A 24,394-nucleotide genomic window follows, 5' to 3' on the forward strand; every position below is an offset into this window, starting at 1 on the left:
ACTGGTGGTGGGTGACGGCTGCTGGACAAACATCAGCTCTCACAGATTCAGAGTGAGAACCGTGCAGAGAGAAACACACAGGTCCCTGGGGAGGCGCACACGGTCACACGTGTCCCTGGAGAGAGCCAGGAGGAGGAATGGCTGGAGAGGCAGCTCCAAAGCCCAGAACCCGTTCAGCAGGACAGCTCGGCCTCCCCAGGGTAGGCATTGCCTGCACGCACACGCAGACACCCACGGACACAGGCACACTCACGCGTGGCGGCTGATCTCTTATTTTGGGGGGTTTTCTAGTAAAATTTAAGTGACAGTCTCTCGCTTGGCATCTTTGCTTCAAAGCAAGATGAAATTTAGCAAGTCACATTCGCACATCTCCATCCAGACAGCATCAGGGCACCCTGGGGGCTGCTGGCACGAGTGAGCCAGCGCTGAGTCAGCGCCTACTGAGTGCCGTTACAGTTCCGTCAAAATTACAACGGGGTTCCGTGAACAGAACAGGAGCTGGAGGGGTTCTGTCGGCCTTGTGGTTAGGAAGACCTGACCCACCCCCCCGAGCTGAGATTCACGCCCTCGATACGCTGTCTTCTCCCAAAGTCGGAGGGAAGCGCTGTGCTGCTTTTGCCATACCCCAGTCTCTGAGCCGAGGCATTTGGGCGGAGCTGTCTGTGAAGTGCAGGGGACCCACCATCTGGGCACAGCTATCTGAGAGGCGCAGGGGCACCTGCCCCTTCTCTCCAGGTCTCCAAGTTCAACCCCAGACCACTGATTTTGGAGAAAGCGTGGCGATGGAGGCTTTTCCCCACCCCGTGGCGACCCGCCGAAGGGCCTCTGGCAACCCATGAACTGTTTTCCCTGCTCCTCCCCATGGCTCATGGGGCTGTGTCTGGCCTCCTGGGGTCCTTTCGTCCGAGGACAAGGTGCTGGCTCTCGGTCCCCACCGAGGCCTTCCTGTGCCCGTGTTTGACCACGCCGTGGCCCAAACTCCAGTGCTGGCCTTGTCCACAGTCTCTCTTTCTCCTTTCCTGCCTGTTTAAATGAATTCACATCTTCTTAAAGGACACGGAGGAGCGGGAAACAGTAAGCAGGGCTGCTGCGTTTCAGAGAACTTCGACATTTTCACTTCCCACCAAGCGACCTGCGGTCAGGGCGAACCCCTGGGCTTCTCGAATGAGCCTGAAATCCTTGGATTTTCCACCCATGCGTCCCTGACCTGCCTGACGTTTTCGAGACGCCCTCCTTGGCCCCACCTCTCCTGAATGCCTCATGGAGGTGGCCTGGCAGGAGGTTAGATGGGGAACAGTTTATGCTGGGATGGGTTGCCTGGTCTAGGAACAGGGGTCAAGGCAGGAGTTCAAAAGGTCAAGTCTACATTTAAAGGGCCGGAGAAGACAAGTGCCGGCTGCTTCTGCACCAGAATGAAATCAGACAGGAGGGTGAAGTGGGCACGGCCTTCTGTGCCTCTGGGCCATGCTGAGTTTGCCTTTTTGTTTTATACGTGGGGCCATCAGGTCTCGCCCAATGTAGCTCAAGGTCATTCTTGAAAGCGGCTCCCAGGATGGGTGTGAGGTGCCGTCCAGCCAGGGGCCTCCTACTTCCAAGTGCCCAGAGCAGCAGGCGTCCCTCCGAGGCAGGCCCTGGGAAGACTGGCTGGGAGCCTGAGGTTCCGCCATCCCACAGAATCAGAGCAGATGCAATGCACGCAACCCCCAGGGCACTGTCGTAGACACAGGAGCCCAGTGCAGGGCACAGAGCTGGCATCGGGGGCATTGGTGACGGCCCTGTTCTAACAGGCTTCCTGACCCCAGCCCAGGGCTCCTCCCTGCCGCTGCTCTGCAGGCCCAGTCTGAGGGGCTGGGGGCTGCCTGGAGGAGGCGTGCTCACCCAAGTCCACCGGAGGGCAAGGCCACCCACAGCACTGCCCAGGAGTTTTTCCAGCCTTGCACTAAACTCAGCACCGTCAGTGTCCAGGGGATGTTTGCCAAGGTCACGCCGTGGGAGAATCAAATCCCTAACCCCAGGGCTCAGACTGGACTCGTTCAGTTATATTCCCAGGCACTCTGGGGCGAGGGCAAGGGGAGAGGGTCAGGGCTGAGAGACTGAGAGATGTGAGCTAACATTCAAAGACAAAGGCTTCAGATTCGGGGCCAGGAGGACAGGGACACACAGCCCTCCAGTGAGTTTCCATCCAGACAGAAGCCCCACCCTGAGAGCGGATGCGGTACTGAGAGCTATAGACGTGGGTGCAGCGTGCAGATGGCTAAGGTGACTGTGTGCGCCGTGGTGCTGTGCGAAGGATGAATTCAGTGCAATCCCTGGTTATAGGACGAGGACTCTGGTTTATGGGTTTTGTAGTTTGGGTCACCCAAAGGCGCACTTGGGAGCATTAAAACCCTCATCGGGGAGCGTGACGGGGCTGTGTGACCTGGGTGTGGGCAGCTCCTGTGGGAGTGTGATGGGGGGGTGGGTAGCTCCTGTCTCTGGCCTTCAGTTCATCCACCTCTGGGAAGATTATGCTTCCTGTCCTTTATCTGCCTCAGTGAAATGTGACGAAGTTAATTCAGTCATCGGCTTGGCACATGAGCTGCAGAAAAGGTGATATTTTGTGGGGAAGCCTCAGTTAGGAATCCTAAGTATCAAGAGAGCGAGGTCTCTGAAGGGGCTGGATGCAGAATGACTCTACTCAGAATTGACAGGCGAGGGCAGCTGGCCGGGGGTGTGTGGACACCTGGGATTCGAACCCAGGACTGTGACTGGGGGCAGGGCTCCTGTGAGAGTTACAGACCTGCCTCCCATCAGCCCCGCCCCTGCCCCAGGAGGGCGGAGCCGCTGCCAGGCCCAGGGCACCGTCGTCCCCCACCCCTCCTGCGCCCTTTGGCCTCACCCTGGCCTCCCGGATCCCCTCTGTACCCCACCGGGGCTCCTGCAGCCCGTGCTCCCGTGCAGCCCAGCGCTTTGGCACTGGCCCACACTTGCCCTGGTTGCCCTCGCCGCCCCAGCGTTTGACCTGGTGCTCCCTGGGCAGGTCATCGGCACTTCCCAAAAAGTCACATTGGCTGTGCGTCGTGCCGAGGCTCAGGGACCTCTGGGGCCGCTCCCTCTGCAGAGTCCCTACTTAGTCTCTGTTTACTTAGAGGGAAAGCCCCGGGCTGCTGGAGAGCAAACATCTGTGGGAGATAATCTAGCCCGTTGTCCATCCATCACTCGGGGCGCGAGGCTCCCTGGAGAGCCCGCCGGAGCCAGTAATAAAAAGGCCGGGCGAAGAGGCTTTGGGGACGAATAAAGAGCCGTGTTAAGGGCTCACTGAAAATGGATGGAAGACATTATTAAGGCTCAATGGCCATCTTATCAAAATCCAATAGGATAGACATTTGGCAAAAGGCTTAAATTTATTCTTTGACTTTCTGGAGGGCTTGAATTTATCCGTTAACAAGAGCGTAGTCCACCCGGGAGATGCTATCGGCGGAGAGAATTTTGATTCAATCTCTGGGATCTGAAAGGGGAAACATGGCCCCGAAGCTTTTCCCTTTGTCCAGTTTATCGTGCTTTCCTTTCCCTCTTGAAAAGGAAGGACGTGTTAATACAGAGCGGGGAACACAAACGAAGGGAAGTGACCTGTTCTGATTTTTATTTTCTCTTCTCCTCCGCCTCTCTACCCCCTCCTCCCAAAAATAAATAAACCGTGAATTGGCAGGGTAGGCCTAGGCCTGGGGACCTGAAAATGCCCCTTCAGAAGCTTCGGAAAAACCGTCCATCCCAGCCAGCCCCCAGGGCGAGGGGTGGGAGCGCAGAGGCTTAGAGGAGGGTCAAAAATAAATCGAGCTAATAAAGTCCTTCCACCGGAAGAGGGGCCGGTGATGGGTCCATAAATCTCTCCCCGTTATTATTATTACGTACAAAATGCTACAGGTCATAAAAGTCATCTGATAGCCCAGGCTCGCGTTGTCCGAACGGGGTGATTGATTGATAATTATGATAATTTGTGAAATGATTATTTGGATGTTAGCACCATGGCCTGTCCCACTAGGCTGTTGTGGGGACGTTTTCTACGGCCTGGCCCGGGCAAAATGCCTCTGGTAACGGGGAGCCCAGAGGTCTCCTGGGTCCCTCCCGTGGGGAGTGCAGGCTCATGAAGGATGACTCTCGAGCCAGGAAAGGTGGGAACGAGACAGATCGGCCACTGCTTAGTGTCTTTTGTGCAGCCATTACCGGAGGAGGCCACACACCCTGAGGTCGAAGTGCGGCTGGGACCAGGCATTGACTCCCGGCAGTTTGCGAGGGGGGATAGGCTGAGTTCCTGGCCACGCGGGGCTCTCTGAGTTCAGCACAGCGCCACGCAGCCACGGACTGCTGTCCAGTGTCCAGCCCTGTGGCTTACTGTACTCTGGATTGTTTTCCCCCTCAAGGAGGCTGGAGGGCTGGGGAGGAAGGGAGTGGGTTGGGAGGGAGGGAAGCGATGCGGCTGGAGAGATGGCGAGACCCCCAAATCCGGGGCTGCCGGAGGAGGCGGTGCGACGCACACGTGGGGCTCCGCTGGCTCGTCCGGGAACTAGCAGGCTCTCTGGCGTGTCCTGGATCTAGAAGGCCTTTTGCGGCCGCCCTAAGCTTGGTTTTGCTGAGGCCTGTGCCAGCGAGGTGAGTGAAGTTCAGACCGTGTTTCCCCTGCTGCCTAACCGGCCAGTCGGCAGCACAGAAGCCGCCGGGCGCCGTCAGCAAAGCGCCGTCCGCAGACTGTGGCTTACCTTCCCGCGCGCTTTATTTCCGAAAAAGAAATCAGAAGAGAAACACACCAAAGTCCCTAGCCCCAAGAACCCTGCGATCCAAATTATTAATTTGCATGTGGGATCAGTTATGTCTTTATGAAATCCAAGTGTGTGGAGCTGCCCCGGAGACGGCCCGGAGTTGATTTTGATAATCTCGGGCTGAATAGACTCGCCTCGTTGCCATAAGCCGTGGACAAAAGGCTGGACAGTGGCTGAAAGCCCTTTGACGACATGCCTGTCTGTCCATTGTCCCGGGGTTGCTGATAAAAGAACCGGGAGTCCATTAATTCAGTGAATGAACATATAGTAAAGTCAGTCCCCTCTTGAGAACAATAATGTTGAGGTCAGCTACGGTTGCCATGGAAACTAAGTATTCCTAAGAAGTTTGCATCCTTGATTTTGCTGAATCAAAGGCCGCAGGCGGAGAGGTGTAATTCGGCCCAGGCAGCTGAAAGTCGGAGCCCGCCGCCAGCGCCATCCCCTTCCCAGGCAGCACTGGGCTGAGGCCCTGGGGACCCTCAGCCGTCCCTGGGGACCAGGTTCTACCCCTCCATCCTCTCACCCCCCCCCCACCCCCGCCCCCCTGGGATCCCGTTTTCACAACTGTTGCCGCTGGTCTGGACAGGCCGCTTTGCTACTGAGGCTCCCGTCTCCAGGGCAGAAATCGGGCTGGAGGGAGGGCGGAAGCCACAGCTCCCGTGGCCTCCAAGGTGGCAGCGGGCCCGGCTTGGACCCTGACCTCTCGCCACCACCTCGAAGCACCTGAACTTGCCCCCGGGGTAGGGCAGTCCCATGGGGCCCCTTCACAGGCTGATAAGGGTGATTAATGGGCCCTTAGCATGGCCCAAGGTGAGCTCTGGGCAGCTCCCGGCTGGGTGACGACTTTATCAATGTAAGCTTTTTGCCGCCCTCCCCCATTCTGAATTGAGTTGATTCTACTTACCCCACCTCCACCTCAACGGAAGAATCCCTGACATCAGTGGAAGCCATCAGATTAGGCTGGGAGAGGTGCACTCATTAATCCCTGGCAGTCTTTATCACTGCGGTGCTGTCCTGCGTATCTGAGGTGACTTCTCTCTGCTCTGCAGGGCCCCAGGGCCTGAGCGTGTGCAGGGGACTCAGGCTCAGCCTGGGGAGGGGCGTTGTTCACACGCGTGCAGCCCAGGTCCAGAAGTGCATGGAGGACGTGAGGGTTTAACTCGTCCTCTCCGCGTGTGACTGAAAGAGCCTGAGTTTCTTTCTCACCCCGAAGCATCCCTGGGAAATGTCTGAACGGTCTTCTCACGTGCAGCCTGGAAAAAGACCCCACAGAAGTGAGGCTGGAGTGGACGGAGCCCGGCAGGCAGGGCGGGGGCTGTCCGCCACCTCGGGGTCCCTGGCTGGGCGTCAGGACAGGTGGCTCTGGGGACCCTTCTGTCATCTAGAATGACCTGGTGTGCTGACGCTTTATACTGAAACTCCAGCAGCAGACAAAACATCGCAAATTTTAGAAGGGCACGCAGAGAACTCACCTTAACCCCAAGTTAAACAGAGGGGTCTCCTGACCTTGGAGACCCAGAGGAGCTGGACCAGGCCAAGGCTCCTTCCCCACCCAGCCCTGCTCTTTGGCCCTGGCCCTGCTGGGACAGTGCTGCCCTCAGCCTTGAGCTCTGGGGCTTGTCGTGTGCTTTCCTCCTTTGCTGTGGGAGATAATAACAGTCTCACGTGCTGCGGGGCTTGGGGGGGACGGTGAGGTGAGGGCACAGCTAGGCTCAGCTCTGGGCACCTGGCGTCTGGGAACCCGCTACCAGGCCTGGGCTCTCTTTACCAGGTGTGGAACAAGGGACCAGTCAGGCCCTGCTTGGCTGCAGTGGTGGGAACCCAGTGGCTAGGGTAGGGGGCCCCTTGGCAGACACCTGCCTCTGAAGTGGCATTGTGGCCCCTGCAGGGGTCAGGGTGCACAGGTGCCACCCCGGAACCAGCACCCTCTCCCACAGCCGAACCCACACCACGGGGTGCCCAGGGCGGCCCCTCGGTTCTGGCCACCCAGGCAGCTCCCGCAGCCGGGCGCATCGGGAGAGCCTGCAGCAGGGCACCCCTCACCAGCGCCTGGTTCTGAAGCGGGATTTATTGGCTACATTACCAGCTTTATAGGAGCCAGATGGTGGCGTCAATAAAACCCGTCGGTAATCTTCAGGTGGGTGCAATATTGAGTTAATTAAATTGTGCCGCACTATTAGGAGAGAAAAATAGATCAGCTCTGAGCCGGGTTAGGCTCTTCTGCTTTCCACACAAACACACCTCAGCAAAGTCTGCGGTAATTGGTTTGGGCGGAGACTTCTCTTCCTCACAGCCACACCACCTCCCTCCCAGGACACCTGCCAAGCCTTGTTACTCCGGTTCTCATCACCTGGGCGTCTGTGCGCTAGTGAGCTGGGTGGCTGGGTTCTCCTCCAGGGTAAAAGAGGGCAACCCTCCTGGGTGCTGGGGCTCCTTGGGCCCCTCCCATGGCCCTACCCATCACTTTCTGTGACAACATGCTGTAACCCCCTCTACCTGAGCCCTGTCTCCCTGAAGGTGAGGGGACCAACAGCCCAAGCACACTTCGCGCTCATGGTGCAGGTGGAGCGCTCCCGGCTCAGAGAGCGGGGCTCTGAGGTCCTGCGGTGCCCAGCGGTATGCCTGTGTGGGCATTGGGGACAGGGCTCTGAGGTGCTGCTGTGCCCAGCACTGTCCCTGTATGGGCATTGGGGGCCTGGCTTTGAGGTCCAGCGGTGCCCAGCAGTGTCGCTATATGGGCATTGGGGACGGGGCTCTTAGGTCCTGCTGTGCCCAGCGCTGTTCCTGTGTGGGCATTGGGGGCTGAGCTCTGAGGTCCAGCGGTGCCCAGCAGTGTCGTTGTGTGGGCATTGAGGGCCGGGCTCTGAGGTGCTGCCGTGCCCAGCGGTGTCACTGTGTGGGCATTGGGGGCTGAGCTCTGAGGTCCAGCGGTGCCCAGTGGTGTCACTGTGTGGGCACTGGGGGCCGGGCTCTGAGGTGCTCCTCTGCCTAGCGGTGTCCAGGCCGGGCCCCAGGCAGGCACTGAGTCCCTCAAATAGAGGGAGGATTTTCTCTGACTTCCTGGGGCCCAGGCCTGCTCTAGATCTGGAAGAAGGCTCTGGGGAGTGTGAGGGCCTCATGTGTCCAGTGGGGGCTGCACTGGGGGTTCCTGAGGCCCGTCTGGCTGGTGGAAATTTTCTGCAGGAGGTGGGCCCCTTGTGGAGAGCGGTGTCTCCCCACCTTACCTAAGAAGTCAACCGCTGTTAGAGAAAGCACCTGCCCCAGGACAGGGGCTGGTGGGTGCAGGGTGGTGCAGCCAGGTCCAGGGTGAAGGTTCCAGACCCACCAGCACCCCCGCCTCGTGTTCCATGAGCTGACTTCTCTGGTGGGGGCACTGGCTTCCTGGGGCCAATGGACCCCACAGGTTCGTGGGCCGTGGGGGTCCTAGCTGGGGCTGGTGAGCAGCGGTGCCCAGCCTCTGCGTCCTGCCTTGATGCCACAGGAGGTTCCAGGCGGGTCATGAGACGGTGTGTGTTCGGCCTTTGTTGAGGGGTGGGGGCGGGAAGGAGGGTCCCGTAGGAGAGAAGGAGACAGGCAGGGGGGCGTGGGCGTGGAGATGCGGAACTCCCCTCCCTGGCTCCGACACGGGGCTCTCCTCTGCGAAACCTCAGCTGCGTGTGCAGGGACGGCTCCGGCCCACGTGCCGCTGCTGCTGCCGCTGCGCTTGTCACTGTGGCTTACGGAGCGCTCGCCAGGTGCCACGTGCTTTACGGCTTCCGAGATTCTCCCGCCTGTATCCCCACATCAGCCTCCACACATGTGTCCCCACACCAGCCATCCAGACAGTATCACCCCCACCAGGCCACGTCGGAAAATAAGGCACTGCACCCTTAAATGCAGGAGACAGTTTCCAAATGCCAGCCTGCAGACCCCACAGTGGGGTCCTGAGGGTCGCGTGTGGCACACAGCCTCCCAGACAGCTCTCAGCACGAAGCCAGGGCCGCCCCGACTCAGGAGCCCAGCCCACGGGACTGGGACTGGAAAGCAGCCTCAGGAGCGCAGCCCACGGGGGCACGGAGCTGTCAACACACTGGGGCTCAGAGAGAAGCAAGACAGATGGGGCGGAGTCCTGGGAGGGGGTGCGGTGTCCGGCTGTGGCTTCGGTGGCACAGGGCGGGGCAGAGACAAGCCACCCCCGACTCGATGGCTGGAAATAACACGTGCCGCCCCTCCTTATCGAGTGCAACTGGGCTGCTGCGGGCCGGGGGCAGGGCTTCGTCCACCCTGGCGGTTGGGTCCAGCTTGTCCTGACTGCCTGCCCTCCTTGGACGCTGGAGCTACCTGGGGGCCCGAAATATTCCTGGTGGCAGCAGAAGAGGATGGTAGACATGCACAGTCCTCGTCCTTCTTAGGCCTTGGCTCAGAAGGACCCCATCATCATTTGTGCCCGAAGCCAATCCGGTGGCCACACCAACCACACGGGGTGAAATGAGCATCTCTCGGGGGAGGGACATGGTTATGTGGCAGAGAGCAGGTATGTGGCATGGTGGCAGTGCCTCACCTGGGACTGGGACAGGCGAGAACAGCTCAGGCCGCCCCTTGCTTTCGTTGACACTGAGTTACTGGTGGCGAAGACAGCCGGGAGGGGAGGAGAGGAGACATCAGGATAAGAGAAGACAGACCGGCCTGACCCAGCCGGTCTGAGAAGCCCGAGTGCTCCACGCCTCCAACCCCGTGGTGCTCTGGACAGATCGAGGCTGTAAAAGGACCAAAAGCATCAGGGGCTGCTGGGGGGCTGCGGGGAGGGATGGCGGGCAGGGTACGGCTCAGGGCAGGGGCAGGGCTCTGCGTCGCGCTCCCAGGGTGGGTTCACCCCAGTTCTACATTCATGCGGCGACAGGGACCCCTCAGGTCAGCTATGGACTTCCGTTAATCATTCATCCATTGTAACAAGAGTATTATATCAATGTAGGGTGCTCCTGAGATGGGGAATTGCCAAGAGACAGGGAGAGGAGTCAGCGGAACCATGCACTGTCCACCTGTCTTTCTGTGCACCTGACATTGCTCTAAAAAGTAGTCTATTCTCAAGAGTAGAGTTTCCAAGACGTGGCATGTTGTGTGCAAACGTGCACGCGCATCAGGGCACGCATGTCTGGAAAACCCGACCGGAAATATTTTTAAATTATAATATCACTTATTGGTGACATAGCAGATGATTTTTTAAGTGAACACCGACAGGGGCTGTTTTACTTGTTAATATGTTCAGTGGGGCATGTAGGCTGTGCCAGCCTGCAGCAAACGCTCAGCAAGTGGTAAAGGTAGCTCTTGAGCTCGAGCGGTACCTGGAGTCCAGGGAGGGCTCCTCCAGTTGCTTGGATTCTGAAGTCCTCCAGGCCCAGGGTTGTGGGTCATCCCTTCATGTGTGTGGGTGCCATGACCACAGCTGAACCCAGTATCTGGCTCCCTGCCTTCGAGGATCGAGGGAGGATGAGACTGTCTGCACTCCTGGGATTGGGTGGCATGTCTGGCCAGTGGGTATGATGATGTGGCACTGCCTGCTCTAGGCTGGGCACCAGCTGCTGGTGTGGTCCCTCCATGGCTTTCTGCCCTCCAACGCTGAAACCAGAGTCCCAGGGGGCTCCCCAAGTTCTCACCACCAGCAGTGCCGCCCTGCCAGGTCACACTGGGCCTAGGAAAAAAACGAAAGTCACACATTTGTTTAGGAAAAACCAGACTGTTGTTGGGTTAAGACACTGAGTTTTAGAGGCTGTGTGTTACGTTGGCATGACGTTGCCCACCCTGACTGACCTGCTTACTGTGTGCCTTGTGTTAGATTCAGTTCTACATTTTCAAAACATCCCTCATTCATTCATTCAGCCACTCATTCATTCAACAAATACGCCTGCCTCGGGGTCTTGCAGGCTGGCGTTTGGAAATCCTTCATTTAACAGTGCTGCCGGGATTCAGCCAGCCACAGATTGAAGCCCACGCTGACTTACTGTGATAACGTTTTATATAAGAGACTTGAACATCCTTGGGTTGGGGTACCCGCAGGGGGAGGAGGTACGTGGGAACGAGTTTCCCCACCCACGCAAGGGCTGGCTGTGTTTAGGAAGCGCCTACTGTGGGTGGGGAGCTGTCCTGGGTGCTGGAGACGTGAGGTTGGATTCCACCAGGCTCACCAGACGCCTCCTGGAGTCTGAATTCTTCTGGGACTTCAGTTCCCTGCCATGAGGGCCTCTTGGGCCTTGGCTTTGGGTGTCCCATTTCCCTGGAGAGCTCCAGCCGTGAGAATCCAAATGAGATCATCCCAGACCTCGGAGGGGTGGGGAGGGCCGGCGTCCACCATCCTTCTGCACAGAGACGCGCCCGTCCCGCTGCGGTGGGCTCGGCTGTGGCCCCTAACTTTGCAAACGCCCAGGAGTCGCTTTCCTGGGGCAACTCCTCTTCTCATCTGTTATCTACGGGGGGAATCGTGAAGATAACAAATTGAGTTTGGCCAGAAAGAGTGGGATTCTTAATGTAACAGATTCCGCGTGAGTGTACCGTTTTCTCATTTAGTAATATTTCCCTCTTTGAATAATACCGTCTTTCAGTGTTGGCCTCTTTGTATGCTAACAGGATTCATTATTCCACCTGACACTGCGTCCATCAGCCAGGGCTGCACTGGTGAACGGTTTCTTCTTACCCAGTTAACAAGATGTTTCTCCAGCATAGTGTTGATAAATTAAGTCATAAAAAGCAAGACGTATTATTTTATGCTGGAACCTCGCCTCTGTTATTTCTGAGCAATGGCCAAGACTCAGATTATTAGACACAGAAATGTTTGCGTTGCCTGGGATGGAAAATTATCACATAAAAGGAGTGTGTTCTGGTGTTCATCACAGATCAGCTGAGAGGAAGCGGAGGTATTTGGAGACGAAAAGCATCCACCGTGGCCGGCTCACGCACGCAGGGTTACAGGGGAAGGGGCGAGGGCGCAGCGGCCGCGGCGTCTGCCCGGGACCGGGCTCCCCGCTCAAGCCAGGCCAGGGCTTTCTTCTCGCCTCCCAAACCTGAGGCTCTGGGTTACCCAGGCCCTGAAAGGGCAGATAATTATCGGAAGAGAATCTGAAGCCTGGGCACCCCAGAGAGCTGCAAAAATAAAATGAGGAGGAGGAAGTTTGAATAGATTTTTCCTCCCTTTGTATTTCTGTTCTGGACAAGGGATGCAGAGGTGGGAGCGAAAGGGAACTGGCGAGGTGGAGAAGGCAGCGAATGAGGCTGGAAGGAAGGTCTGGATCGGCGGGCACCCTGGGTGGGGGGAGCCTCAGGGATGAGCAGCACCTCCGCCCCGCGTCTGCCCACACACAGCCCTCCGGCAGGCCGCGCCAGCCCGAGGGGGCCCATGTCACCTTCGGCTCACCTGTGAGAAGGGACAAGAGAAGATGGACAGCTTGAAGCAGAAGGTCCCGGGGACTCCCTCCAGGGCTGCAGCTGGGGCTGGGGGAGACGGAGCCCGGGCCGTGCTCACCACGATGACTGTGCCGGGTCAGGCAGTGCCTTCCATGTGCAAAGTCAGGCCATGCTGGGCTCTGACCGGGGTGGTAGAGGCCACCCCTACAGCTCACCAAGGGATGATCTTAAGGTACAACTGGTGAGTGCTGGGGCCACACAGCAGCCCTGGGAGGAGCTGCTTTTCTTCCCCTCCACGTAATTGTGAGAAACTCACTACCCAGGGCCACATAGCCAGTAAGTGGCAAATCAGGCCCCCCAGGAATGCCCTGAAACCCAGACCAACTAGTCAACAGGAGGCTGGGGGAAAGGGGGGCCCAGGGAAGTGTTTTGCAGCCTAGCCCGCAGCCCTGCGCCCAGGTTTCTGAGGTTGGAAAGAATGTGGTCCCCCAAACCAGCCCCAAGTGAGGGATTTCTGCTCAAGCCGCCTCCTTGAGCCTGGGATGTGCCTCTCACCTCCATGGTGGGATCGTGTCCTGAACCTGTGATGCACCTCTCCCGCTCCACAGTGGGACTATGTCCTGGGCCTGGGTTGTGCCCTCCCCCCGCCACCATGGTGGGACTGTGTCCTGGGCCTGGGTTGCCCCCCTCCATGGTCAGGCCGGGTCCCAGCTGTCCCCCCTGTTAATGCAGCAGATGTCATCTGTGCTTCCCTCATCCAGGCTTCCTTACAGGGCAGCCAGGATCTTCCACTACTCAGCTGTGGCCCTCAAGCTCTCCCCAGAGTATCCTCCAAGCCCCCTGCCACTTCTCTGGGCCCCTGGTTTTCCAGCATCACACCTCCCCACACACCTCCCCACACCCCTCCCCACACGCCTCCTTACACACCTCCCCACACCCCTCCCCACCCCTCCCCACACCCCTCCCCACACCCCTCCCCACACCTCCCCACACACCTCCCCACACCTCCCCACACCCCTCCCCACACCTCCCCACACCCCTCCCCACACCCCTCCCCACACGCCTCCTTACACACTTCCCCACACCCCTCCCCACACCTCCCCACACCCCTCCCCACACAGCTCCAGGAAGTCTTGCATCTCCCCTGTGGTGCACCCCTCAGGGACCCCCTTCTGAAACCCCACTTTCAAAGAGAAACTCTCTTTGCTCTCCAAACAGCTTTGGTTGTATAAACCCAAGCAAGTACCTGCGCCCTGGCCCAGCAGGGAGAGGTTCCTGAGCTGTCTGGATTCCTGTGGTTCTGGGGGACAGGCCCCAAGTGCAGCTCCACAGGCCTTTGGGGTTTTACTCAGCTCTAACCCCACGGGCTGCCTCTCTGCTAAGCCTCTTCTGAGCTGTTCCAGGACCCCCATGAAGGTCTGTCCACAGGCACTTTCTGTGGGCCTGGGAGATTTAGTGGTGAAAAGAACTTCCTGGAAGGCAAAGGGCTCTGTAAGAAACTCCTTTATCCTGCTGACACCTCGATTTCCTCATCTGTAAAGTGGAAATAATAACTTTTGCTTCAGAGTTATGGTGGTGATTATACAAGTTGTGTAAAGCACACTTAAAATAGCACCTGGCACCTGCTTGAGACTCAGAGTGAGATCAAGGTTTGGGTGATGATGGTGGTGATAAGGATGATAAGGAAGATGAAGATGATGGTGCCCATGGTGGTAATGATGACGCTAATGATGAAGGAAATGATCCTTGTAGCTTTGATTATGACGGGGCTGATGATGATGATGATGGTGATGGTGATGATGATGGTGGTGATGGTGGTGATGGTGATGGTGATGATGATGATGATGGTGGTGATGATGGTGTTGATGGGGATGGTGATGGTGATGATGATGGTGGTGATGGTGGTGATGGTGACATTGATGGTGATAAGTATGGTGGTGGTGGTGACGGTGGTGATGGTGATGATTGTGATGATTGTGATGATGGTGACGATGGTGATGGTGGTGGTGACGATGGTGATTGTGATGATGGTGATGATGGTGATGGTGATGATGGTGGTGACTGTGATAATTGTGATGATGGTGACGATGGTGATGGTGATGGTGGTGATGGTGATGGTGGTGATTTTGATGATGGTGGTGATTGTGATGATTGTGATGATGGTGACGATGGTGATGGTGATGGTGGTGGTGATGATGGTGATGGTGGTGACTGTGATGATGGTGGTGATTGTGATGATTGTGATGATGGTGGTGGTGATGATGGTGATGGTGATGGTGGTGATGGTGACTGTGATGATGGTGATGGTGGTGATGATGGTGATTCAGATGATGATTCAGGTGATGAGGGAGATGGTGGATAGTAATGATTATGTTGATACTATTGATAATGATGATGATCAGGATGAGCCTCAAGGTCCCATCTAGACACAATCATTACATGGGAGAACCAAGGAGTCCTGGAGAGGATAGACATCAAGGGACCAGAAGACCCCAGGAGCTTCAGTTCTGGCTCCATCATCAACCAAGTCACTGACACCCAAGGCCTTGTTTTCTGACTTGGCAACATGGGGTAGACACTCTGTGACCCACTCATGTTCCTGGGCTGGGGAGGACTCCAGGAGATAAGGCGTGGAACAACACTCCGGAGTGTACTTCACAGACATGAGGCATTAACAAGAAAAAAAAAAAATCCAGGAAGAGGCTGAAAGAAAACTCTTGAATGTCCCTCTACCCTGGTCCTCTTAGGTGACCTCTCACACGGAGAAGCAGGCCTGCAGGCCTTGGGGAGTGAATAAGAAATACGGGACTTCCTGTGAGATAGCAAGTGAATTGTGAGCCGCGAATTACTTTTTTCCTTTGAAAAATGATGTAGTCGGGTCAAAATGTTTTTGCATTTCAAACACTTGAGTTCCTTTGTCCTGGGGGCGAGATGACTTGGTTTCCATGCAGCCTCACAATGCGTGGAAACATCCTTTAACTGCCAGACGGGGGCTTCCGATAAGCCTGCCAATTCATAGTGTGAGTTGGAGACGGGGTGAGAAAGCCGAGGTCTTTGCAAAGTCTATTTACACAGCGGAGAGAGTCCCTTTCACCCTCTCCAGCAAACAGGCCTGGAGGCCGGGTGGATGACGCGGACGCAGGGCTTGCCCACCAGCCCACCCCCACACCAGACCCACCTAACTGGGTTCCGGGCGACACCTGCCCAGACACCCCTGGAGCCAGATCCCCAGGGGCCTCCTCCATTCCTCTGGTGACAGCCCGGCCTGCCTCCTGGGAGAGGCTGGAGAAACTGGCGTTCCGGCCAGCCATCCAGTCCCCACCCTCCCTCCTGGCTCCGCTCAGAAACGTGCCCCCAGGCCTGCAGCCTGCTCAGCTCCTTATCCCATGAGCCACGAGGCGATAGGAAGAGACCAGAGAGAGCCGTCATCCCACCCCGCGCCCCGTCTCCTTTCCTTTTCTGAGCCACCTGCTTTGCTGCCCTTGCAGTTGAATGGAAGCTCCCAGTACAGGGAACTTCCGGAGGGAAGGACTGAAAACTCAGCCTGCTTGTTTATTTGACTAATGTGCCCTCAGGCACTCGTGCTTTTAGCAAGCAGTTCCCATTCTACAGCTGAAGAAATGAGGCACAGAGAGGTTAGGTAACCTGCCAAGATCACACAGCTGTGAAGGGATTGGAACCCAGGCCCCGTGGCTCTGTGTGCCACACACAGGCATGAGCTTCTGTTTGATCAATCAACGTGCATTTGTGATCCAGTTGTGTCCCTGGGCTCTGAAGACCCAGGGCTCCCTCCTTCCCTCAGGACTCCACATTATTCTGGTAACATGGGAATCCAAGGGACAGCCCACGCTTGTGAGTCACCAGGAGTCCGTCCAAAGACAAAGCCAGCCAGGAGGAAAAACTCAGCCAGAGGGAGCAAGAGTCTTGCCCTGGCACCCACAAGGAACCGGCTTCATCAAGGAGCCTAGGGTCCACAGTGTCGCCCCTGGCAGAAGGCACAGTACCTCAGAGCCCCTCCCGCTGTGTCCCCATCTCCCCTCACTCCTGGTTGCAGGCTGCTCCTGGCCACTCCTCAAAACCAGATAATGAAGTTGGAGGGATGGGCTCGCTTGCAGGGGGGTTGTGGGGAAGGGGTGCAGCTTGAAAAGAAACCACAGAGAAAAATCCCACAGGACACACCCCTGCTCTTTAGTGGGGGGAGCAGTTTGGTGACCATGACAACAGTAATGACGGCAGTGACAACGCACAGATGACACGAGGATGTGCCAGGCAGGGATCCCGGGGCGGCACCGGCCATGGCGCTGACGTGATGGTGCTGGGAGGTGCGGGATAGCCCCAAGCGCTGGATCCTTGAGAGTGAGCCTCTGCCAGGGCCATAGGCAGAGGGTCTGTTTCAGATGGAGGTGCTCTGGGTTGCGGGGCATCGTGGGGGCACCAGCTTCTCCAGGCACGCGGCCGCTGGTGGGTGATGGCTCAGTGTGCACCCCAGGGGCTCCTCAGACCCTGCAGCCTGCGTGGTGGTGTCTCAGGCATCAGCAGCTTCTTCCATTTCTGGCCTGAGTTGCTGTGAGTTCCCGGGGAAGGCTGTCCTGAGAACACGGTGAGCCGAGGCTGGGTTCCTCCAGCCCTCGCAGCGCTGACCGTGGCTCCAGGGAGCCAGACGCTGACTGTCTGAGGTTCTCCCTGTCTCGCCTGGCTTGTGGAAGGCCCCGCCCCGGTGCAGAAACATCAGGTCCAGACCAGAATTCCAGGACCATCCCAAGTAGACAGGACCTGCTGCTTTCCCGCTGGGCCCCCCGCAGACCGGCTCTAGATGAGACCATCTGTGGGTGGTGGGAACCCTGGGGAGTCTGGCCCTGCCTCATGGTCTTTGGGCATCTGTCCTGGCCACTCACCCCGCTCCCACTTACGGAGACCCCAGAAGACCTCAGCCTGAGTGCAGCCAACAGTGGCACAGGCTGCCAGGGTCCCTGAGCTCTTCCCTCCCAATGGGGAACTTGCCTCAAGGCACCCGGCCCATCTGTCCGGCCCATGGCTCTCTGCTGGCTCCTGCCCATGCTTCCCTGCAGATGCCAGACCCGACTGGGTTCCTCCAGGCCCTCGCAGCGCTGACCGTGGCTCCAGGGAGGCTGCCTGGATGGCAGGATTGATACCAAAGGAAGTGTTTCATCCAGTACTTGAAACATGAAACCAGGAGAAGCTTTTACCACCCTTTCGAAAAGCGATCTGTGGTCAGACGGCGCGGGCGAGTGGGGCGGCATCAGCCATTCATTCGTTTGTTCTTTGGTTGTTCGTTTCTTCGTCCAGTTGACATATCTCTCAGAGCCTCCTGCGCAGGCACTCACCCTCTCTCGGTGACCCCCACTTCATGGAGGGGGGTTCCAGGGCTCAGGGAGAAAGGGGACTTTGACCAAAACTACTGAGCAGCTGAGCAGGTACCTGGCGGTCTCCGCCCGCAACCTTCGGGAGCAGAGACTTGGGGTGGGTCTCTGAGGTCACGGCTGTGAACAGTCAGGCCCTTCCCAGAGCCCACATCCCCTGGAGGAAGCGAATCGAAAGCAAATAGAAGAACCATGTGAGCAGTTACAGTAACAAGCGCTATGGAGGTGAAGGTGGGCGCTGTGTGGCCCGGGGCCTCTGTGGAGGGGCCTTGAGGGAGTCCCTGAGGCTGAGCCCTCCAGGTGCAGGGAGCGGCACATTGCAGGACCCAGGGCCAGGAGGGAGGGCGAGGGGGGCGTGGAGGGGGCTTGCAGGTCCCATGCGCGTGAGTCCCTGGGGTGCGGACGGGAGGGGGCTGCAGAGAGCTGAGGGCAGAGGGGCTGGGAAAAGGATGAAGCAGGGACAACCACAGACATATTTGGGACATCTCAGAAGGAGAAGGATCAATCTAAGGAAACGGGCCAAGGACAGCTGGGATGGGCGCATTGGCAGGGTGGACACCCGGAAGCCCGGGGCAGGGGGTAGATGGAAATGGAGACGTGGGTGGTTTGAGGCATCTTAAAGCTCAGATGCCCCTTGGATATCAGAGAATGGGGCAGGCAGAAGGCAGACAGGGGCAGATTTCTGAGCACAGAAAAGCCTGAGCGGAGCCCCTGCCTCCCCCATCGCCTCCCTGACCCAGGGCCCAGGAGGGAGCTGAGACCAGCAGAGAAGGAGGAATCGACCTGGCAGCCCTGGAGCTCCCTACCGAGGCCCAGAGGGGAGTGGCTGTTAGGCTTGGGACTGGGGGTGATGAGAGGGATGAGGGGACAGAGCAGGGCTCTGCGTCCGGAGATACTGTGACCGTGGTTTGAAAAAAGCAGGTCCCTGTGGTTGGGACAGGAGCCTCCGGGTGCAGCGGGGGGGGGGGGGGGGATGGAACGCAGGTGTGAGTGGAAGGGGCTGAAAATGGACAGAAGCTAAAGGGCTAAGCTGCTGAGCACAGCTTGTTGGCGAGGCCTGACGGGTCAGAGGCTGATGGTGCGGGGGCCTGGGGGAGGGCTGAGATCTGGTCCCCGTGAGGGTCTGGGAGAGACTGGGAGGCTTCCCAGTGGGAAGGTGAGTTGCCCTGCCTGCTTGCCACTGCCAGGAGGAGGCGGATGGGGGACGAGTGACTCAGGGGACCCATCTGAGGTCCATGGGAAGAGGAGAAGGGTTGCCCTGCAGGGAGGTGGAGAAGCAGACCTCAGAGGCCCCTCCTGGGTCTGGGAACTCCTGAAATCACAGCCAAGGCCAGGGCTCTTGCCCCAGGCTGCCTGGGTTCGCCCTGGGAAGGCGAAGATGGGAGCTGACCGTGGTTAATCAGGAGGTCCCAGAGAGCCCCAGCCGGACAGGTGTTATCCAGCTGGCACCCCACATTCTGTCCTCACCACCCACAGAGGCCCCCAGACCCTGCCTTGGGCGTGCCCAAGTCCTGCACTCTCTGTGACCCCTTTACTGTCGGTCATGCAAGGCTCCCGACGGCTCCCTGGTGCTCCCTGGTACGTGCTTCATAAGACCCAGGAGGGCGAGGCCAGGCCCAGCCCCCACCTCGAGGGGCGCCCTCCAGCCTGGTGAGGTCGCCTGGCCCCCCTTTCCATGAAGTCCCCATCATCTCGTGTCCAGCCAAGGCGGTGTGTGGCCGGCCCGCCGCTTAGTCAGCAAGAACCCGGTGAGCGCAGTCATCATAAATGCATATTTAATAACGATCTTCCTGGGGAAAACGCGCTGCTTCAGAAGCTCAGGCGCGGGCTTCGCTCTTCAGCTGGTAATGAGAAGTTAATAAAAGTGGGATTTTGTGCAACGCTGGCCCTCTGACATCTTAATCTTTATTAAAGAGACGTAAACTTCCACGGAGCGGGCGGGCCTGCCTGGCACAGCCGGACGCCGGGAGAGCCGGGCAGGGGCGGCCCGAGGATGGCCGAGCACCCCTAATCCACCAAGAACAATGTGCACCGGAACCTTTTCTCCCCGAAAGCCCCTTGCGCTTACCTCAGCAGATGCGAATTAGTTCTCTCCCCCGAGAGCCTCAGAGAGGCCGTTGGGGATGCAGAGATTCGAATTTGGAGAGCCGTGAATCAAATTGGAAAACTGTGGATGCGCTTCCCACAAGGAGAGGACCCCAGGGGCAGGAGCCACGCCCTGGATCTCAGGCCCGCGTGTTCGCAGGCGGGAGGCTCCGTCCTGCACCCTCCGCCGCTCCCACGCTCCAGCCAGACCGCGGTGGGGCCTGCGTTTTATTTATTTTTATTTATTTATGAGATGGAGTCTCACTTTCATCACCCAGACTGGAGTTTCGTGGTGCCATCGCAGCTCACTGCAACCTCTGCCCCCGGGTTCAGGCGATCCTCCTGCCTCAGCCTCCTGAGTGGCTGGGATCACAGGTGCCCACCACCACACCGAGCTGATTCTTTGTGTGTGTTTTCGGTAGAGATGGGGTTTCGCCATGTCAGCCAGGCCTGTCTCAAACTCCTAACCTCAGATGATCCACCCGCCTCGGCCTCCCAAAGTGCTGGGATGACAGGCGTGAACCACCGCGCCTGGCGGCATGCATTTTAGAACCATCCCCTTTTCTTTTTTGCTTAAATCAATGTGAAGTGTACAAAACGTACCACTAATTATTCTGCACGGACAGTCAGCGGCACGTGCCACATCCAGTGCCGTGCAGCCGCCTCTGTCTCCTTCTGGACCATCTTTGTGAGCCCAGAAGATCCCATTCCCCCCTCTTCCAGCCCCGGGCAGTCACGAGTCTGCCCTCTGTCCCTCTGAATCTGCTCTTCTGGACGTTCGATATTGTGGAATCGAGCAGCATGTGGCCTTTATGGCGAAAATTTTCACTGAACGTGTTTTCAAGGTTTATCCACGTTGCAGCTGGTGTCAGAGCTCTGAGCCTTTTTCTGGCTGAGTAACATTCCCCTCCGTGGGGAAGCCCCACGTTTTCTGTCCACCCATACCTGAGAGGAGCCTGTGAGGCTTGTTTTCATCTGTGGGTGCTGCGAATCGTGTTGCTCTGGGTACAGGGATCGGTTCTCATGGGCAGCGGCCTAGGTCTGGAATTGCTGGGTCACAATAACGCTATGTCTGACTTTTTGGGGAACCTCCGGACTATTTTCCACGGTGGCTAAACCATTCGTATCCTGGGGTGCCTGGTGCCTGTGTTCTTTTGACTCAGAGCTGCTCAGAAACAAGGAGTAGCCTCACAGAGCAGCTGAAGGGGCGGCCCCTGGCACAAGGGTGGTTGTAGTCCCGATTCTCCTGAAAGTTGAGCAGAATGCCAGCCCCTCCGTGGGCGAGCCACGTCTCCATCCTCAGCCGCTGCGGGTCCACAGCATTGGCTCTGCGGCCCACAGGGAGCCTTCCTGGTTCATAGGACACAGGTCCGTGAAGTGAGTCCTAAGCCAGATCAGAGCTGGAAACCCTGAGGCGTCCACACTGCTGGTGTGGCTTTGTTCTGACTGGGGCTGGATCTGCCAGCCTTTGGCAAGGAACTTGGGTGCAGAGTAGCCGGGCTGGGTGCTTACCTCGTGAGCCTGCGGCCGTGTGGCTCCCCGGCCCTCAGACAGGACCCCCGAATCAAACGGGGTGCCCATTTGCACACACGTGAGTGCATGCAATGAGCAGGCACTAAACCCCCGCCCCGAGTGCCAGCCCACCGGCCCTGAGGGAAGGGCCCTACACTCCTGCCGTGGTCGCAGGTCCTGCCACTCAGCAGCACCAGACCGGGTGCCCGTGGAGGTGTGTTTGTCACCGGCTGATCCACAGGGAGGGAGAAGGGCCGAGTCTTTGTCGGTCCGCAAATAATTAGGATAATTAAAAAAGAAGGCTTATTGGGTAAACACGCTCTGGGATTGTGACCCCTTAATTAACGGACTACGGGGAGAAATTACAGCAGTGGCAGGATAATTAACACGTGCACTTCACAGAGCCACTGGACCCGGGTGTTTGAGGACAGGGCGGCCAGGCTGGGGAGGGCGGCTGGGGAGGGCGGACGGGCCCTGTGAGGGGCAAGGCTCATGGCGATGGCCGGTGGGCAGCCGGGCAGGCCCTGGCAACCTGGGGCAGGTCACAGGAAGCCTGTACCTGCATTCCTATCGCCAGCTTTAAAATATCCATCACTCTCAGCAGAAGGTACGGCTGCCCCGTACCACCGCCATCCCCAGCTGTCTGCCTTAGCAGGGGCTCGGGGGTATGGCAGCCCCAGCGTTCCCCAAGGACGGCTTCTCACCCCAGCCCCAGCCTCAGAGTCCCCTGGGGTCACTAGAATATTCTAATATTCCTGGTATATTAGAGAAGGGCAGTCGTGAGCCATGACCCAGGCCAGGGCTCCCAGCCTGCCCCACCTAATGCCAGGGTGAGAGGTGGCGTCGGAGGCTTCCACATGCCACGCCAAGCCAACGTCAGCTGCTGTGTTTTCATTTTGCTTTGCCTGAGGTGGCCTCATGACCTGGGGATCCTTCCAAAGGTTCCCACCCCCAGGGAGCCTGTCCAGGCCCCCAGACCCTCCATAGACACTGCAGAGGCGCACAGGGGTCTTGGAGACAGGCATCTCGGGCTAGTTTCTTGCTCCCAAGCAGGAAACAGAAGATGGGGCGGGGAGGAGTGGACTTTAGAGGAGGCTCCAAGCCAGACAGCCGTGGCCATGGCCATGGGGGCGCTCAGGGCGGAGGCTGGTTCAGTCCCCAGGAGCAGGCGGTGGCTGGGGTCCCAGATGGACAGTTGGGAGGAGGACAGTCAGGGAGGAGCACAGTCGGGAGGAGGACAGTCCTGGAGGAGGACAGGGTGGGAGGAGGGCAGGCCCGGAGGAGGACAGGGTGGGAGGAGGGCAGGCCCGGAGGACAGGGTGGGCTCTGCTCCCTGAGTCTTCCGGGGCCTCTCTGAGGCGGGCCTTGCTGTCTGCCACGCTCTCCCAGCCCTGGCCACGGCCCTCCCCCCACACTGCACGAAGCAGGTGAGATGGGATGGGAGGAAGTGCTGGAGACTTTCAAGGGCAGAGACTGGACACCAGTGTGGGGCCCTGCACATCTCCAGGTCGGAATGAAAGCCCCAGTCCTCTTATGCAGATATCCCTTAAGAAAGAACGAAGCATTTCTGCCAGTCCAGGAGGCTGCCTCCCACCGCTGAGCAGAGCCTGGCCCTGCAAGGTGGCTAAGAGTCTTGCAGTCACGCAAGGTGGCTAAGAGTCCTGCAGTCACTCGGAGTGAGGTTTCCTGAAAGCCCCTTTTGTTCCTAGCAGAGCCCCCCAAGGGTCTTCCACAGCAGGAGTAGTAACTTAGGGAAGTTTGGGGTAAAGAATTCACTTTTAAGCTACTCCCAACCAAATCCAAGAAAAGGAAGAAAATGGCAGCCCTTAGGAGCCCAACTCGGCAAGAAGCCAGGGCGGCCATCTGCAGCAGGTGTGGAAAGACTGACCCTGTGAGCCGCCCTTGGGGGTGAACCCATCTGGAACCTGTTCAGTGAACTGGAGCTTGAGGCCAGGCGGGGGCACCATCCGGGTAGTCCAGGGGGCCCTGGCAGAGAACCTTGCATTTCTCAGCTTCGGCTTGGGGCAAGCCCAGGCTGCCGGGCAAGGTCAGCTAGAGGGGGACCTGCTGGCAGGGAGAGCTCCCGCCTCAGAGGCCGGGACGATCCTGGCATCCCGTTGGCTGGCATGGGCTTGTCTCTGACACAGCACGGAAAGCAGTGGCAGACCACAGGGTCCTGGGCACCGGGCTCCCTTCTCTCTTCTGCTCCCGTCTGGGGATGGCTTCCTGCTGCCACCTGCACACACTGCCCTCACACCTGTCCTGGAGGTGGGACAAGGTGCCTGACCACGAGCCCGCACGTTTCCCCAGGCCACACTTAATGAGACAGCCTCTCCCAGCCCGGAAGGCACCTGTCAGCTGTCTACTAAGGACTGCCCGGGTTGGGACACGGTGCCCTCATGGGCGGCAGGAGGACAAGAACTTCCGGCGCTGGCAGAAACTTCCAGAGGTAGATAGCTGGTGGCCAGGTGGTGCTCAAACCCCAGGGAATCTGGCTCACGCTTTCCTCCAGGGCAAGCTGGGGAGGCCCGAGAGCTCTGGGACCCAAATCCTGTTCAGCCCGTGTCTGCAGCACCCACGGGGGCAGGCACGTGGTGGGAAGGTGGCAACAGAGTTGGCTGTGGTCGGGCACTTTGAGGCCCATCTGGGGAGGTGGGGGCTCCATGGGGGCTCCGTAGGGTCCCACGGTCTGTCTCTGAGGCCGGGGCTGGACGTGTTTTCTGTTTGCAGCTCTCAGGGCACAGAGAAATCCTTACTCTGGCGCGCAGGCAAGCGCTGGGCTCTATCCCTGCACGGTGGCCAGAGTCATGCCGCCTCTGCTGTGGGGCTCCTTCCGGGGCCTCAGGGAGGCTCACAGTGGGGCCTCGGGAAACAGCCGCCTCCTGGGGCTCCGCTCCCTAATGGGACATCCTACCAGTGAGCCTGGGGACGTTTGTGTTCCACCTCAGCCCCCGTGTGCAGGTCCCAGGGTAACCCATGGGTTGGCTGCATTGCCTCAGTTCCTCATTCGTTCAGGAAGATTCGAAAGCTCCCCACGTGATACCCATGAGCCCCGTGGCCACTCGGAGCGCTGCCTGAACGTGGGTTGGGGGCCAGCCTTCCGGGCCTGGAACCAGGTGGGCGCGGCTGAGCCCATCTCTGGAACTGCCCTGTGCCCTGCGGTGAGGGCTGGCTCGCTGCTCCCTGCGCTGGTGAAAGGGACCCAGAGGCCTGGTGGCATCACAGCGCTGCCACTCCCCCGCCTGG

General features: G+C 58.5%; 1 protein-coding gene across 4 annotated transcripts in view; it reads left to right on the forward strand.

Annotated features, from left to right (window-relative positions):
• The window catches only part of PRDM16 (PR/SET domain 16), a 355,063-nt gene that overhangs the window by 167,084 nt on the left and 163,585 nt on the right, over positions 1-24,394 (forward strand). The window lies entirely within an intron of this gene.

This window comes from Saimiri boliviensis, chromosome 11 (genome assembly GCF_048565385.1).
Source record: "Saimiri boliviensis isolate mSaiBol1 chromosome 11, mSaiBol1.pri, whole genome shotgun sequence".
Lineage (NCBI taxonomy): Eukaryota > Metazoa > Chordata > Mammalia > Primates > Cebidae > Saimiri > Saimiri boliviensis.